The 16,620-nt window shown below is 52.2% G+C and overlaps 1 protein-coding gene across 5 annotated transcripts in view; it reads right to left on the bottom strand.

Moving 5' to 3' along the window:
• The window catches only part of LOXL3 (lysyl oxidase like 3), a 330,073-nt gene that overhangs the window by 237,369 nt on the left and 76,084 nt on the right, over positions 1-16,620 (bottom strand). The window lies entirely within an intron of this gene.

Raw genomic sequence — 16,620 nt, 5'->3', positions numbered from 1 at the left:
TGTCTGAAGCCAAAACGTACAAATGTTGGGAGGTTCCGACAAGATATGAACAATATCACAACCTGAAGTCCCCATCGCCAGGAAAGAGTCCGGAGTTAGATCAGCTGAACCTACCTTCGAGGGGGGCAATGCCAACGATGTAGTAACTGAATTTAAGGCGAGAGTTTGTAACAACGGACTGAGGGAAAATGAAGAATAAATAGGAATGCCGTAGAGACCGAGGCGCTACCCTTAAAAGACTTCCAAGTGTGAATATATCGTGCAATTAGAGAGTGAGACCTTATATCACAACTTTGCGTCAAACTTTGGCCCATATTTATACTTTTTGACGCACAACTGCGCCAACGCAGTTGTGCGTCAAAATTTTTAACGCCGGCTAACGCCAGTCCAAAGCACCATGCAGGCGCCTTATTTATTGGATGACGTTAGCCGGCGCTGCGGACTGGTGTGCGTCAAAAAAAATGACTCACACCAGGCAGCGAAAATGGAGCTTGGGCGTCAAAAAATGGGGCAAGTCAGGTCTGAGGCAAAATTTTGGCCTCAACCCGATTTGCGCCATTGTTTTTGACTCCCAACCCCCATTGAAATGACTCCTGTCTTAGCAAAGACAGGAGTCATGCCCCCTTGCCCAATGGCCATGCCCAGGGGACGTATATCCCCTGGACATGGTCATTGGGCATAGTGGCATGTAGGGGGCCACAAATCAGGCCCCCTATGCCACAAAAAAAATACGAAAAAAAATACTTACCTGAACTTACCTTAACTTCCCTGGGATGGGTCCCTCCATCCTTGGGTGTCCTCCTGGGGTGGGCAAGGGTGGCAGGGGGTGTCCCTGGGGGCATGGGAGGGCACCTCTGGGCTCCTTCTGAGCCCACAGGTCCCTTACCGCCTGCCCTGACCCAGGCGTTAAAAAACGGCGCCCATCAGGCTGGGCGCCGTTTTTTAAGGCCTGCCCCCTCCTGTGTGTCAAAATGACGTCACAGTATAAATATGGGGCACAGGCCTTAAAGTCATTTTTTGGAAGGGAACACCTACCTTGCATATAATTAAGGCAAGGCTGGTTCCCCCTTCTAAAAAATGACGCACATGGTGGAACTTTGACGCCCGCGGGGTCGGACGTCAAAGTATAAATATGGGGCAGTGTTTGCGCCAAATGTGCGTCAAAATTTTTGACGCACATTCGGCGCAAACAGAGTATAAATATGCCCCCCTGTGTTTAATCCAGAGAGGCCAGTTCAGTTCAGATCCCTTATGCAGAAAGTCAGCATTATCCAATAATGGAGCTTCATAAAGGAGACAAGGATGAGTTCCACTTCCGCCCACTCCCGGAAGGATGAGTTCCACTTCCGCCCGCTCCCGGAAGGATGAGTTCCACTTCCGCCCACTCCCGGAAGGATGAGTTCCACTTCCGCCCGCTCCCGGGAGGATGAGTTCCACTTCCACCCGCTCCCGGGAGGATGAGTTCCACTTCCACCCACTCCCGGAAGGATGAGTTCCATTTCCTCCTGCTCCCGGAAAGGATGAGTTCCACTTCCGCCCGCTCCCAGAAAGGATGAGTTCCACTTCTGCCCACTACCGGAAGGATGAGTTCCACTTCCGCCCGCTCCCGGGAGGATGAGTTCCACTTCTGCCCACTACCGGAAGGATAAGTTCCACTTCCGCCCGCTCCCGGGAGGATGAGTTCCACTTCCACCCACTCCCAGAAGGATGAGTTCCACTTCCTCCTGCTCCCAGAAGGATGGGTTCCACTTCCGCCCGCTCCCGGAAGGATGAGTTCCACTTCCTCCTGCTCCCAGAAGGATGAGTTCCACTTCTGCCCACTCCCGGAAGGATGAGTTCCACTTCCGCCCGCTCCCGGGAGGATGAGTTCCACTTCCACCCACTCCCAGAAGGATGAGTTCCACTTCCTCCTGCTCCCAGAAGGATGGGTTCCACTTCCGCCCGCTCCCGGAAGGATGAGTTCCACTTCCTCCTGCTCCCAGAAGGATGAGTTCCACTTCTGCCCACTCCCGGAAGGATGAGTTCCACTTCCGCCCGCTCCCGGGAGGATGAGTTCCACTTCCACCCACTCCCAGAAGGATGAGTTCCACTTCCGCCCCCTCCCTGAAGGATGAATTCCACTTCCGCCCATGCCCGCTCCCTGAAGGATGAGTTCCACTTCCACCCACTCCTTGAAGGATGAGTTCCACTTCCGCCTGGTCCCGGAAGGATGAGTTTCAACTCTGCCTGCTCCCGGAAGGATGAGTTCCACTTCCGCCTTCTCCCGGAGGGATGAGTTCCACTTCCGCCCGCTCCTGGAAGGATGAGTTCCACTTTGGCCTGCTCATGGAAGGATTAGTTCCACTTCTGCCCGATCCCGGAAGGATGAGTTCCACTTCCGCCCGCTCCCGGAAGGATGAGTTCCACTTCCGCCCGCTCCTGGAAGGATGAGTTCCACTTTGGCCTGCTCATGGAAGGATTAGTTCCACTTCTGCCCGCTTCCGGAAGGATGAGTTCCACTTCCGTCTGTTCCCAGAAGGATGAGTTCCACTTCCGCCCGCTCCATGAAGGAGGAGTTCCACTTCGGTCTACTCCTGAAAGGATGAGTTCCACTTCCCCCTGCTTCCGGAAGGATGAGTTCCACTTCGGCCCGCTCCCTGAAGCATGAGTTCCACTTCGGCCTGCTCCTGAAAGGATGAGTTCCACTTCTGCCCGGTCCCTGAAGGATGAGTTCCACTTCCGTCCGCTCCCGGAGGGATGGGTTACGCGCAGCAGGTTCAAGGGAAGGGCAGGGAACGTCTCACCCTGGTGGGATGTCCTGCACTGAGGCTATTCTCAGCCCTACAGCTCTTCCCAGGTCTGTGTGAAGGTGCAGCCAGGGGACCTCCCATGACCCCCAGCAGAGGGTCCTGACCTCTGGTGTTTCCTCAACCCCTAAACCAGCAGCTGTGGAGAGAGCCCTGCACCCTGGTGAGAACTAGCAGACACATGCTGCTCAAACCTGCAGGGTCAAAGGTCAGAGCCTTTGAAAGCTGACATCTGGGGCCATATTTATGCAGAGTAAGGCACTGCAGTGGAAGGGCAGGAAGTCAGTCTGTGAAAGATTACAGCACATTCCTGTCCTGTCCCCCGGCTGGTGCCTTCTGGCTGCCCAGCGCCAAGGCAGACACCCTTGCACCATGGCACAGTGCGACTGTGTTGCAGACAGGATTGTTTTTGTGCAGGAAGGGGCAGAATGCAGCACACGTGGAAGAGGAAAAATTGAGGAGAAATAAAGTTCTCTTTGTGACCCCTCTCCTGGCGGCGGATCTTTTTTTGCGCATTTACAAGTTTACCTGTTCTTGTAAACCTGGGAGTCCATCAAAGCCCATGGATGTTGTGTGTTGCGATTTGCGCTGCCTTACATTACTCGATACTTATGAAGCCACGGAGGTCCACGGAGGGCCACTCCAGGGGGGCCTTGCGTGGCCTCATAAAAGTCCTTTTCCATTTGCGTCACTCACGCACCACGCTAAGTGGTGCTAGAGCGACGCAAAGGGAGTCATAAACATGTCCCCTGAGGTCTGAGCTTGGGGCGGGATGCGTGTAGGAGGCTGGACTGGCTTGTAGTGAGTACCAAGGGGTACTTGCACCTTGCACCAGGCCCAGTTATCCCTTATTAGTGTATAGGGTGTCTAGCAGCTTAGGCTGATAGATAATGGTAGCTTAGCAGAGCAGCTTAGGCTGAACTAGGAGACGTGTGAAGCTACTACAGTACCACTTAGTGTCATATGCACAATATCATAAGAAAACACAATACACAGTTATACTAAAAATAAAGGTACTTTATTTTTATGACAATATGCCAAAGTATCTTAGAGTGTACCCTCAGTGAGAGGATAGGAAATATACACAAGATATATATACACAATAGCAAAAATATGCAGTATAGTCTTAGAAAACAGTGCAAACAATGTATAGTTACAATAGGATGCAATGGGGAAACATAGGGATAGGGGCAACACAAACCATATACTCCAGAAGTGGAATGCGAACCACGAATGGACCCCAAACCTATGTGACCTTGTAGAGGGTCGCTGGGACTATTAGAAAATAGTGAGAGTTAGCAAAATAACCCTCCCCAAGACCCTGAAAAGTGAGTGCAAAGTGCACCAAAGTTCCCCTAAGGACAAAATAGTCGTGTTAGAGGGAAAATGCAAGGAAAACACAAATCAGCAATGCAACAACGATGGATTCCAGACTGAGGGTACCTGTGGAACAAGGGGACCAAGTCCAAAAGTCACAAGCAGCTCGGAGATGGGCAGATGCCCAAGAAATGCCAGCGGTTGGTGCAAAGAAGCTCTTACTAGGCTGAAGAACTGTGAATACTGCAGGAACGACAAGGGCTAGAGACTTCCCCTTTGGAGGATGGATCCCCCACGCCTTGGAGAGTCGTGCAGAAGTGTTTTCCCGCCGGATGGACGCCAACAAGCCTTGCTACACGCAAATCGTGCGTTTGGCGTTTTTGGACGCTGCTGGGGCCCAGGAGGGACCAGAAGGTCGCAAATTGGACCTGCAGAGAGAGGGGACGTCGAGCAAGACAAGGAGCCCTCACTGAAGCAGGTAGCACCCGGAGAAGTGCCAGAAACAGGCACTACGAGGATGCGTGAAACGGTGCTCGCCGAAGTTGCACAAAGGAGTCCCACGTCGCCGGAGACCAACTTAGAAAGTCGTGCAATGCAGGTTAGAGTGCCGTGGACCCAGGCTTGGCTGTGCACGAAGGATTTCCGCCGGAAGTGCACAGGGGCCGGAGAAGCTTGCAAAGTCGCGGTTCCCAGCAATGCAGCCCAGCGAGGTGAGGCAAGGACTTACCTCCACCAAACTTGGGCTGAAGAGTCACTGGACTGTGGGGGTCACTTGGACGGTGTCGCTGGATTCGAGGGACCTCGCTCGTTGTGCTGAGAGGAGACCCAAGGGACCGGTAATGCAGCTTTTTTGGTGCCTGCGGTTGCAGGGGGAAGATTCCGTCGACCCACGGGAGATTTCTTCGGAGCTTCTGGTGCAGAGAGGAGGCAGACTACCCCCACAGCATGCACAAGCAGGAAAACAGTCGAGAAGGCGGCAGGATCAGCGTTACAGAGTTGCAGTAGTCGTCTTTGCTACTATGTTGCAGGTTTGCAGGCTTCCAGCGCGGTCAGAGGTCGATTCCTTATCAGAAGGTGAAGAGGGAGATGCAGAGGAACTCGGCTGAGCTCATGCATTCGTTATCTAAAGTTTCCCCAGAGACAGAGACCCTAAATAGCCAGAAAAGAGGGTTTGGCTACCTAGGAGAGAGGAAAGGCTACTAACACCTGAAGGAGCCTATCAGCAGGAGTCTCTGACGTCACCTGGTGGCACTGGCCACTCAGAGCAGTCCAGTGTGCCAGCAGCACCTCTGTTTCCAAGATGGCAGAGGTCTGGAGCACACTGGAGGAGCTCTGGACACCTCCCAGGGGAGGTGCAGGTCAGGGGAGTGGTCACTCCCCTTTCCTTTGTCCAGTTTCACGCCAGAGCAGGGGCTAAGGGGTCCCTGAACCGGTGTAGACTGGCTTATGCAGAATTGGGCACCTCTGTGCCCAACAAAGCATTTCCAGAGGCTGGGGGAGGCTACTCCTCCCCTGCCTTCACACCATTTTCCAAAGGGAGAGGGTGTCACACCCTCTCTCAGAGGAAGTTCTTTGTTCTGCCATCCTGGGCCAGGCCTGGCTGGACCCCCGGAGGGCAGATGCCTGTCTGAGGGGTTGGCAGCAGCAGCAGCTGCAGTGAAACCCCAGGAAGGGCAGTCTGGCAGTACCAGGGTCTGTGCTACAGACCACTGGGATCATGGGATTGTGCCAACTATGCCAGGATGGTATAGAGGGGTCAATTCCATGATCATAGACATGTTACATGGCCATATTCGGAGTTACCATGGTGAAGCTACATATAGGTAGTGACCTATATGTAGTGCACGCGTGTAATGGTGTCCCCGCACTCACAAAGTTCAGTGAATTGGCTCTGAACAATGTGGGGGCACCTTGGCTAGTGCCAGGGTGCCCACACACTAAGTAACTTTGCACCTAACCTTTACCAGGTAAAGGTTAGACATATAGGTGACTTATAAGTTACTTAAGTGCAGTGTAAAATGGCTGTGAAATAACGTGGACGTTATTTCACTCAGGCTGCCGTGGCAGGCCTGTGTAAGAATTGTCAGAGCTCCCTATGGGTGGCAAAAGAAATGCTGCAGCCCATAGGGATCTCCTGGAACCCCAATACCCTGGGTACCTCAGTACCATATACTAGGGAATTATAAGGGTGTTCCAGTAAGCCAATGTAAATTGGTAAAATTGGTCACTAGCCTGTTAGTGACAATTTGAAAGTAATGAGAGAGCATAACCACTGAGGTTCTGGTTAGCAGAGCCTCAGTGAGACAGTTAGGCACCACACAGGGAACATATACATGCACACCTCTGAGCACTGGGGCCCTGTGTGACAGGGTCCCAGTGACACATACATATAGGCCACAAACCTATGAGCACTGGGGTCCTGACCAGCAGGATCCCAGTGACACATAACAAACATACTGAAAACATAGTGTTTTCACTATGAGCACTGAGGCCTGGTTATCAGGATCCCAGTGAGACAGTGAAAACAGTGACAAACACCCTGACATACACTCACAAACAGGCCAAAAGTGGGGGTAACAAGGCTAGAAAGAGGCTACTTTCTCACACAACCCCCCCCCCAAACGAAGGACAATAAGGCTAACCTTGGCCAGTTGAGACTTTATTGTCTAAGTGGTGATAAGTAGAGAGTAGCTCTGCAATAGACTGGTTACTCCCTTTATCATCCACTATATGGTTACTTCCCTGTGGGGATGTAAACCACCCTGTTTGAAGTTTTTTAGCTAAGTAACAATGTGGAGATGTATTTTCAGAGTTTCTATCAGTAAGTTTTAGTTTAGAGCAGTGGGAATTGTCCACTGAACCTATTTGTAGTGATGGAAATGCCAGACATGGATGCTGTCTCAGAAAAGCCATAGCTGGGCAAAAACTTTGTCCATATGGCTGGAAGAGAGAACAGGGATGCTGTTTCTCTTGGGTTGGAGCAGGGCAGGGATGCTGTCCTATCAGCTCCACACTAGGGCAGGGATGCTGTCCTAAGTGTTGTGAGGCAGTGCAGAGTTTCTGCACTAAAGTTTCTCTGGGAGGGTTGGAGGGATGCTCCATGTTAACTAAAATGGTGCTCTTTTTCTCACCAATGTTAGTTATCCCACAGAGAGGTACTTCCACCTCAGGGAGTCCTGCTTTGCTAGCTGATGATTCCCTTGGAACAGGTGCCACCCCAGGAGAGGTTTCTCCCACCACAGGAATAGTATCCTGAATGGTAGGGTGGTTAGGGGATACTGTGATACCCTTTTTACCTGTTGATGGAGAGGGATCCTGAGTTTTCAGGCCTTCTCTCCTTTGCTTTTTCATTTCACTTGAAATGAGAGGGAACAATTCCTCAGGGATGCCCAGCATGGCTGCATGGGCATAAAACTCTACATCAGCCCAACCTGAGGCCTCTAGGTCATTACCTAAGAGACAGTCTACAGGTAAGCTAGGTGATACCACCACCTGCTTAGGGCCAGTAACTCCACCCCAACTAAACTGAATTATAGCTAAGGGAAGAAACTTAGTGGAGTTATGGACATCAATAATCTTATACTGTTGTCCAATGATGTGTTGATCAGGGTGCACTAGGTTTTCAGTCACCAAAGTGAAACTGGCACCTGTGTCCCTGTAGGCCAAGGCCTCAACACCATTTATTGAAACTGTCTGCCTGTACTTATCCATTGTAAGGGGACAAGCAGCCAGTGTGGCAAGGCCAGTGCCACTAGGTGTGACAGAAACTGTCTTGGGACTGATTACATCAGTTTCCACTATGGACCCATAAGTGAACCCAACTACACCCTTTGCTTGACTGTTGCCAGCAGTCCCACCACTAGTATCACTACTGCTAGGGGCACTAGAGCTTGATGTATTAGTGGTGGTAGGCTCAGGGGGTTTACCTGGACAGGACTTATCCCCTGGCCTATGGCCTCTGTTTTTACACACAAAGCACCAAGGCTTTTTAATGTGTGCAGGTTGGGAAGAAGAGGAAGAATTTGTTTTATCCCCACCCTCTGAAGAGTGTTTAAGATTTGAAGTGGGATCTTTGGTTTTACCCTTATCCCCATGCTTATCTTGAGATTTTTCACCATCTTTCTTCTTATTGCCATCTTTGTCACCCCCTGTATGAACTTTTCTGTTCACCCTTGTTCTGACCCATTTGTCTGCCTTCTTTCCCAATTCTTGGGGAGAGGTCAGATCAGAGTCTACCAGGTACTGGTGCAACAAATCAGACACACAATTATTAAGTATATGCTCTCTCAGGATTGTGTTATACAGGCTTTCATAATCAGTAACTTTACTGCCATGTAACCACCCCTCCAAGGCCTTCACTGAATGGTCAATGAAATCAACCCAGTCTTGTGAAGACTCCTTTTTGGTCTCTCTGAACTTTATCCTGTACTGTTCAGTGGTTAAGCCATAACCATCCAGGAGTGCATTCTTAAGAACTGTAAAATTATTGGCATCACTTTCTTTCACAGTAAGGAGTCTATCCCTACCCTTTCCACTAAATGATAGCCATAGGATAGTAGCCCACTGCCTTTGAGGGACATCCTGTACAGCACAGGCCCTCTCAAGTGCAGCAAACCACTTGTTAATGTCATCCCCCTCCTTATAAGGGGGAACTATCTTGTGCAGATTCCTGGAATCATGCTCTTTTGCAGGATGACTATGGGGAATACTGCTGCTGCCACCATGGGTATCTAAACCCAACTTCTGTCTTTCCCTCTCTATTTCTAAAGACTGTCTATCCAAATCCAGCTGTTGCTTCTTGAGCTTCAGTCTGGTTTGTTCCACTCTCAATCTATTGAGCTCCCTTTCCAACAATCTGTCATCAGGGTGGGTGGGAGGGACATTTCTAGATACAGAGGTATGATGGGAATGAACAGAAGGAGACCTGTCCCTTACAGAGGGCACCCTAACAGCTTGGCTACCAGTATAATGTGAGAGCACATCATCAGTATGATGTGATTCAACCTCTGTACCAACTATGCTAGACTGTCTAGTAATGGGCAGGCTGAGAAGTTTCTTTCCTGAACCTTTTCCTGGGGGAGTCCCTGGATCAGATTGAGAACCATTAGCTACTTTTTCTACAGATTGGGCACTTATGGCCTTATCCTGTACTCTAAGCATATTAATTAACAGTTCTAAGGAAGGATTCTTCCCTACACTCAAACCTCTCTCTATGCAGAGACTCCTTGCTCCTTTCCAGCTAAGGTGATCATATGCAAGTTTGGACAGTTCAACTTTTTGGCCTGTGCCAGACATTTTTAGAGAGAGTTAAAGTGATAGACAAAGAGAAAAAAGTTTTCAGAACTTTTTGGAAAGACAGAAAAAAAACTTTTTAAACTTTTAAGAACTTTTTGAAAGTTTAGAAGTACTTTTCAGCACTTAGAAAAGAGTGAAAAGAGGAAATGCAAAACTTTTTGGCTATGTGTATATACACTGACCTTGTTTTGTATATTTTTCTCTTATGAAAAGTACAATGACAAGAGTGGTAAGTAGTCTCAAGCACTTATCCCACCACTGCACAACCAATGTAGGAGGCTGGACTGGCTTGTAGTGAGTACCAAGGGGTACTTGCACCTTGCACCAGGCCCAGTTATCCCTTATTAGTGTATAGGGTGTCTAGCAGCTTAGGCTGATAGATAATGGTAGCTTAGCAGAGCAGCTTAGGCTGAACTAGGAGACGTGTGAAGCTACTACAGTACCACTTAGTGTCATATGCACAATATCATAAGAAAACACAATACACAGTTATACTAAAAATAAAGGTACTTTATTTTTATGACAATATGCCAAAGTATCTTAGAGTGTACCCTCAGTGAGAGGATAGGAAATATACACAAGATATATATACACAATAGCAAAAATATGCAGTATAGTCTTAGAAAACAGTGCAAACAATGTATAGTTACAATAGGATGCAATGGGGAAACATAGGGATAGGGGCAACACAAACCATATACTCCAGAAGTGGAATGCGAACCACGAATGGACCCCAAACCTATGTGACCTTGTAGAGGGTCGCTGGGACTATTAGAAAATAGTGAGAGTTAGCAAAATAACCCTCCCCAAGACCCTGAAAAGTGAGTGCAAAGTGCACCAAAGTTCCCCTAAGGACAAAATAGTCGTGTTAGAGGGAAAATGCAAGGAAAACACAAATCAGCAATGCAACAACGATGGATTCCAGACTGAGGGTACCTGTGGAACAAGGGGACCAAGTCCAAAAGTCACAAGCAGCTCGGAGATGGGCAGATGCCCAAGAAATGCCAGCGGTTGGTGCAAAGAAGCTCTTACTAGGCTGAAGAACTGTGAATACTGCAGGAACGACAAGGGCTAGAGACTTCCCCTTTGGAGGATGGATCCCCCACGCCTTGGAGAGTCGTGCAGAAGTGTTTTCCCGCCGGATGGACGCCAACAAGCCTTGCTACACGCAAATCGTGCGTTTGGCGTTTTTGGACGCTGCTGGGGCCCAGGAGGGACCAGAAGGTCGCAAATTGGACCTGCAGAGAGAGGGGACGTCGAGCAAGACAAGGAGCCCTCACTGAAGCAGGTAGCACCCGGAGAAGTGCCAGAAACAGGCACTACGAGGATGCGTGAAACGGTGCTCGCCGAAGTTGCACAAAGGAGTCCCACGTCGCCGGAGACCAACTTAGAAAGTCGTGCAATGCAGGTTAGAGTGCCGTGGACCCAGGCTTGGCTGTGCACGAAGGATTTCCGCCGGAAGTGCACAGGGGCCGGAGAAGCTTGCAAAGTCGCGGTTCCCAGCAATGCAGCCCAGCGAGGTGAGGCAAGGACTTACCTCCACCAAACTTGGGCTGAAGAGTCACTGGACTGTGGGGGTCACTTGGACGGTGTCGCTGGATTCGAGGGACCTCGCTCGTTGTGCTGAGAGGAGACCCAAGGGACCGGTAATGCAGCTTTTTTGGTGCCTGCGGTTGCAGGGGGAAGATTCCGTCGACCCACGGGAGATTTCTTCGGAGCTTCTGGTGCAGAGAGGAGGCAGACTACCCCCACAGCATGCACAAGCAGGAAAACAGTCGAGAAGGCGGCAGGATCAGCGTTACAGAGTTGCAGTAGTCGTCTTTGCTACTATGTTGCAGGTTTGCAGGCTTCCAGCGCGGTCAGAGGTCGATTCCTTATCAGAAGGTGAAGAGGGAGATGCAGAGGAACTCGGCTGAGCTCATGCATTCGTTATCTAAAGTTTCCCCAGAGACAGAGACCCTAAATAGCCAGAAAAGAGGGTTTGGCTACCTAGGAGAGAGGAAAGGCTACTAACACCTGAAGGAGCCTATCAGCAGGAGTCTCTGACGTCACCTGGTGGCACTGGCCACTCAGAGCAGTCCAGTGTGCCAGCAGCACCTCTGTTTCCAAGATGGCAGAGGTCTGGAGCACACTGGAGGAGCTCTGGACACCTCCCAGGGGAGGTGCAGGTCAGGGGAGTGGTCACTCCCCTTTCCTTTGTCCAGTTTCACGCCAGAGCAGGGGCTAAGGGGTCCCTGAACCGGTGTAGACTGGCTTATGCAGAATTGGGCACCTCTGTGCCCAACAAAGCATTTCCAGAGGCTGGGGGAGGCTACTCCTCCCCTGCCTTCACACCATTTTCCAAAGGGAGAGGGTGTCACACCCTCTCTCAGAGGAAGTTCTTTGTTCTGCCATCCTGGGCCAGGCCTGGCTGGACCCCCGGAGGGCAGATGCCTGTCTGAGGGGTTGGCAGCAGCATCAGCTGCAGTGAAACCCCAGGAAGGGCAGTCTGGCAGTACCAGGGTCTGTGCTACAGACCACTGGGATCATGGGATTGTGATAACTATGCCAGGATGGTATAGAGGGGTCAATTCCATGATCATAGACATGTTACATGGCCATATTCGGAGTTACCATGGTGAAGCTACATATAGGTAGTGACCTATATGTAGTGCACGCGTGTAATGGTGTCCCCGCACTCACAAAGTTCAGTGAATTGGCTCTGAACAATGTGGGGGCACCTTGGCTAGTGCCAGGGTGCCCACACACTAAGTAACTTTGCACCTAACCTTTACCAGGTAAAGGTTAGACATATAGGTGACTTATAAGTTACTTAAGTGCAGTGTAAAATGGCTGTGAAATAACGTGGACGTTATTTCACTCAGGCTGCCGTGGCAGGCCTGTGTAAGAATTGTCAGAGCTCCCTATGGGTGGCAAAAGAAATGCTGCAGCCCATAGGGATCTCCTGGAACCCCAATACCCTGGGTACCTCAGTACCATATACTAGGGAATTATAAGGGTGTTCCAGTAAGCCAATGTAAATTGGTAAAATTGGTCACTAGCCTGTTAGTGACAATTTGAAAGTAATGAGAGAGCATAACCACTGAGGTTCTGGTTAGCAGAGCCTCAGTGAGACAGTTAGGCACCACACAGGGAACATATACATGCACACCTCTGAGCACTGGGGCCCTGTGTGACAGGGTCCCAGTGACACATACATATAGGCCACAAACCTATGAGCACTGGGGTCCTGACCATCAGGATCCCAGTGACACATAACAAACATACTGAAAACATAGTGTTTTCACTATGAGCACTGAGGCCTGGTTATCAGGATCCCAGTGAGACAGTGAAAACAGTGACAAACACCCTGACATACACTCACAAACAGGCCAAAAGTGGGGGTAACAAGGCTAGAAAGAGGCTACTTTCTCACAATGCGGGAATGTCAAAAACCAATGAAAGGGTTCACTGTCTACACAGAATATCACTAGTCCTCCCCCCTCAGAGATTAGGCTCATTAGAAACTGCGGGCCTCATTTACAAAGATTTAACGTAGGGCAGCGCTGTAAATCTTTTTGCAGCCCTACCCTACGCCGAATCAAAAGGGCAAGAATGCACCGTATTTCCGGGATACAATGCATTGATATCTTTTCAGCCGGTGCACAATGAGCTGCCTAGTGCCAGCAATTTTGTAAATCTGGGGGAGCATCAAAATCCAGGGGTGTTGTGTGGAAAAAACCCATTGCAACGCTGATGGAATACCTCCTTGATGCAGAGTAAGGCAACACTTCACTTTGCGCTGCCTTGCCCTACTACATATCTACAAGGCCATGAAAAGCCACGCAGGGTGGCTTTGCGTCACCTCAGGGTGGCATTGTGTCACCTCAGGGTGGCATTGCGTCGTCTCAGGGTGGCTTTGCGTCACCTCAGGGTGGCATTGCGTCGCCTCAGGGTGGCTTTGCGTCACCTCAGGGTGGCTTTGCGTCACCTCAGGGTGGCATTGCGTCGCCTCAGGATGGCTTTGCGTCGCCTCATAGACATGATTTAGAGGCCTGCGCCAGGAGCCATGGACACCTGGCTGAGAGACTAGCCACCTGTGATGGACTGCGGATGAAGGGTCAGCCATGCACACCTGGCTGAGAGACTAGCCACCTGTGATGGACAGGGGGCGAAGGGTCAGCCATGCACACCTGGGTGAGAGACTAGCCACCTGTGATGGACAGGGGGCGAAGGGTCAGCCATGCACACCTGGCTGAGAGACTAGCCACCTGTGATGGACAGCAGCACCGGGAGCCATACACACCTGGCTGAGAGACTAGCCACCTGTGATGGACAGAGGGCGAAGGGTCAGCCATGCACACCTGGCTGAGTAACTAGGCACCTGTGATGGACAGGGGGTGAAGGGTCAGCCATGCACACCTGGCTGAGAGACTAGCCACCTGTGATGGACAGGGGGCGAAGGGTCAGCCATGCACACCTGGCTGAGAGACTAGCCACCTGTGATGGACAGGGGGGAAAGGGGCAGAGGCGCACACCTGGCTGAGTAACTAGCCACCTGTGATGGACAGTGGTAGAAGGGTCAGCCATGCACACCTGGCGGAGAGACTAGCCACATGTGGTGGACAGGGGGCGAAGGGTCAGCCATGCACACCTGGCTGAGAGACTAGCCACCTGTGATGGACAGGGGGCGAAGGGTCAGCCATGCACACTTGGCTGGGAGACTAGCCACCTGTGATGGACAGGGAGCGAAGGGTCAGCCATGCACACCTGGCTGAGTAACTAGGCACCTGTGATGGACAGGGGACAAAGGGTCAGCCATGCGCACCTGGCTGAGTAACTAGCCACCTGTGATGGACAGCGTCACCAGGAGCCATGCACACCTGGCTGAGAGACTAGCCACCTGTGATGGACAGCGGCAGAATGGTCAGCCATGCACACCTGGCTGAGTAACTAGGCACCTGTGATGGACAGGGGGTGAAGGGTCAGCCATGCACACCTGGCTGAGAGACTAGCCACCTGTGATGGACAGGGGGCGAAGGGTCAGCCATGCACACCTGGCTGAGAGACTAGCCACCTGTGATGGACAGGGGGGAAAGGGGCAGCGGCGCACACCTGGCTGAGTAACTAGCCACCTGTGATGGACAGTGGTAGAAGGGTCAGCCATGCACACCTGGCTGAGAGACTAGCCACATGTGGTGGACAGGGGGCGAAGGGTCAGCCATGCACACCTGGCTGAGAGACTAGCCACCTGTGATGGACAGGGGGCGAAGGGTCAGCCATGCACACTTGGCTGGGAGACTAGCCACCTGTGATGGACAGGGGGCGAAGGGTCAGCCATGCACACCTGGCTGAGTAACTAGGCACCTGTGATGGACAGGGGACAAAGGGTCAGCCATGCGCACCTGGCTGAGTAACTAGCCACCTGTGATGGACAGCGTCACCAGGAGCCATGCACACCTGGCTGAGAGACTAGCCACCTGTGATGGACAGCGGCAGAAGGGTCAGCCATGCACACCTGGCTGAGTAACTAGGCACCTGTGATGGACAGGGGGTGAAGGGTCAGCCATGCACACCTGGCTGAGAGACTAGCCACCTGTGATGGACAGGGGGCGAAGGGTCAGCCATGCACACCTGGCTGAGAGACTAGCCACCTGTGATGGACAGGGGGAGAAGGGTCAGCCATGCACACCTGGCTGAGTAACTAGCCACCTGTGGTGGACAGGGGGGAAAGGGGCAGCGGCGCACACCTGGCTAAGTAACTAGCCACCTGTGATGGACAGTGGTAGAAGGGTCAGCCATGCACACCTGGCTGAGAGACTAGCCACATGTGGTGGACAGGGGGCGAAGGGTCAACCATGCACACCTGGCTGAGAGACTAGCCACCCGTGATGGACAGTGGCAGAAGGGTCAGCCATGCACACCTGTCTCTGAAACAAGCCACCTGTGATGGACAGGGGGCGAAGGGTCAGCCATGCATACCTGACTCTGAAACAAGCCACCTGTGATGGACAGGGGGCGAAGGGTCAGCCATGTACACCTGGCTGAGAGACTAGCCACCTGTGATGGACAGGGGCGAAGGGTCAGCCATGCACACCTGGCTGAGAGACTAGCCACCTGTGGTGGACTGCGGATGAAGGGTCAGCCATGCACACCTGGCTGAGAGACTAGCCACCTGTGGTGGACAGGGGGCGAAGGGTCAGCCATGCACACCTGGCTGGGAGACTAGCCACCTGTGATGGACAGAGGGCGAAGGGTCAGTCATGCACACCTGGCTGAGAGACTAGCCACCTGTGGTGGACTGAGGATGAAGGGTCAGCCATGCACACCTGGCTGAGTCACTAGACACCTGTGGTGGACAGGGGTCGAAGGGTCAGCCATGCACACCTGGCTGAGAGACTAGCCACCTGTGATGGACAGTGGCACTGGGAGCCATGGACACCTGGCTGAGTAACTAGCCACCTGTAATGGACAGTGGCAGAAGGGTCAGCCATGCACACCTGGCTGAGAGACTAGCCGCCTGTGGTGAACAGGGGGCGAAGGGTCAGCCATGCACACCTGACTGAAAGACTAGCCACCTGTGATGGACAGCGGCTGAAGGGTCAGCCATGCACACCTGGCTTGGAGACTAGCCACATGTGTTGGACAGTCAGCCATGCACACCGGGCTGAGAGACTAGCCACCTGTGTTGGACAGTCAGCCATGCACACCTGGCTGAGAGACTAGCCACCAGTGGTGGACAGGGGGCGAAGGGTCAGCCATAGACACCTGGCTGAGAGACTAGCCACCTGTGATGGACAGGAGCCACCTGTGGTGGACAGGGGGCGAAGGGTAAGCCATGCACACCTGGCTGAGAGAGTAGCCACCTGTGGTGGACTGCGGATGAAGGGTCAGCCATGCACACCTGGCTGAGAGAGTAGCCACCTGTGGTGGACCGGTCAGCCATGCACACCTGGCTGAGAGAGTAGCCACCTGTGGTGGACAGGTCAGCCATGCACACCTGGCTGAGAGAGTAGCCACCTATGGTGGACAGCGGATGAAGGGTCAGCCATGGACACCTGGCTCTGAAAGAAGCCACCTGTGCCCAGGAGCCAGGACATCGCCAGACTAGAGACGATGAAGAGACACAGGGGGTCATTCTGACCTTGGCGGTCTTTTCGCAAGACCGCCGAGTTACCGCCGCGGTGAAGACCGCCGACCGCGGCGGTATGCCGCTGTGCGCATTCTGACCGCTGGGAGCGTT

This window comes from Pleurodeles waltl, chromosome 1_1, assembly GCF_031143425.1.
Source record: "Pleurodeles waltl isolate 20211129_DDA chromosome 1_1, aPleWal1.hap1.20221129, whole genome shotgun sequence".
NCBI classification, from domain to species: Eukaryota; Metazoa; Chordata; class Amphibia; order Caudata; family Salamandridae; genus Pleurodeles; species Pleurodeles waltl.
Note: the sequence above shows the minus strand (reverse complement) of the source record. Positions and strands in the feature narration are given on the sequence as shown.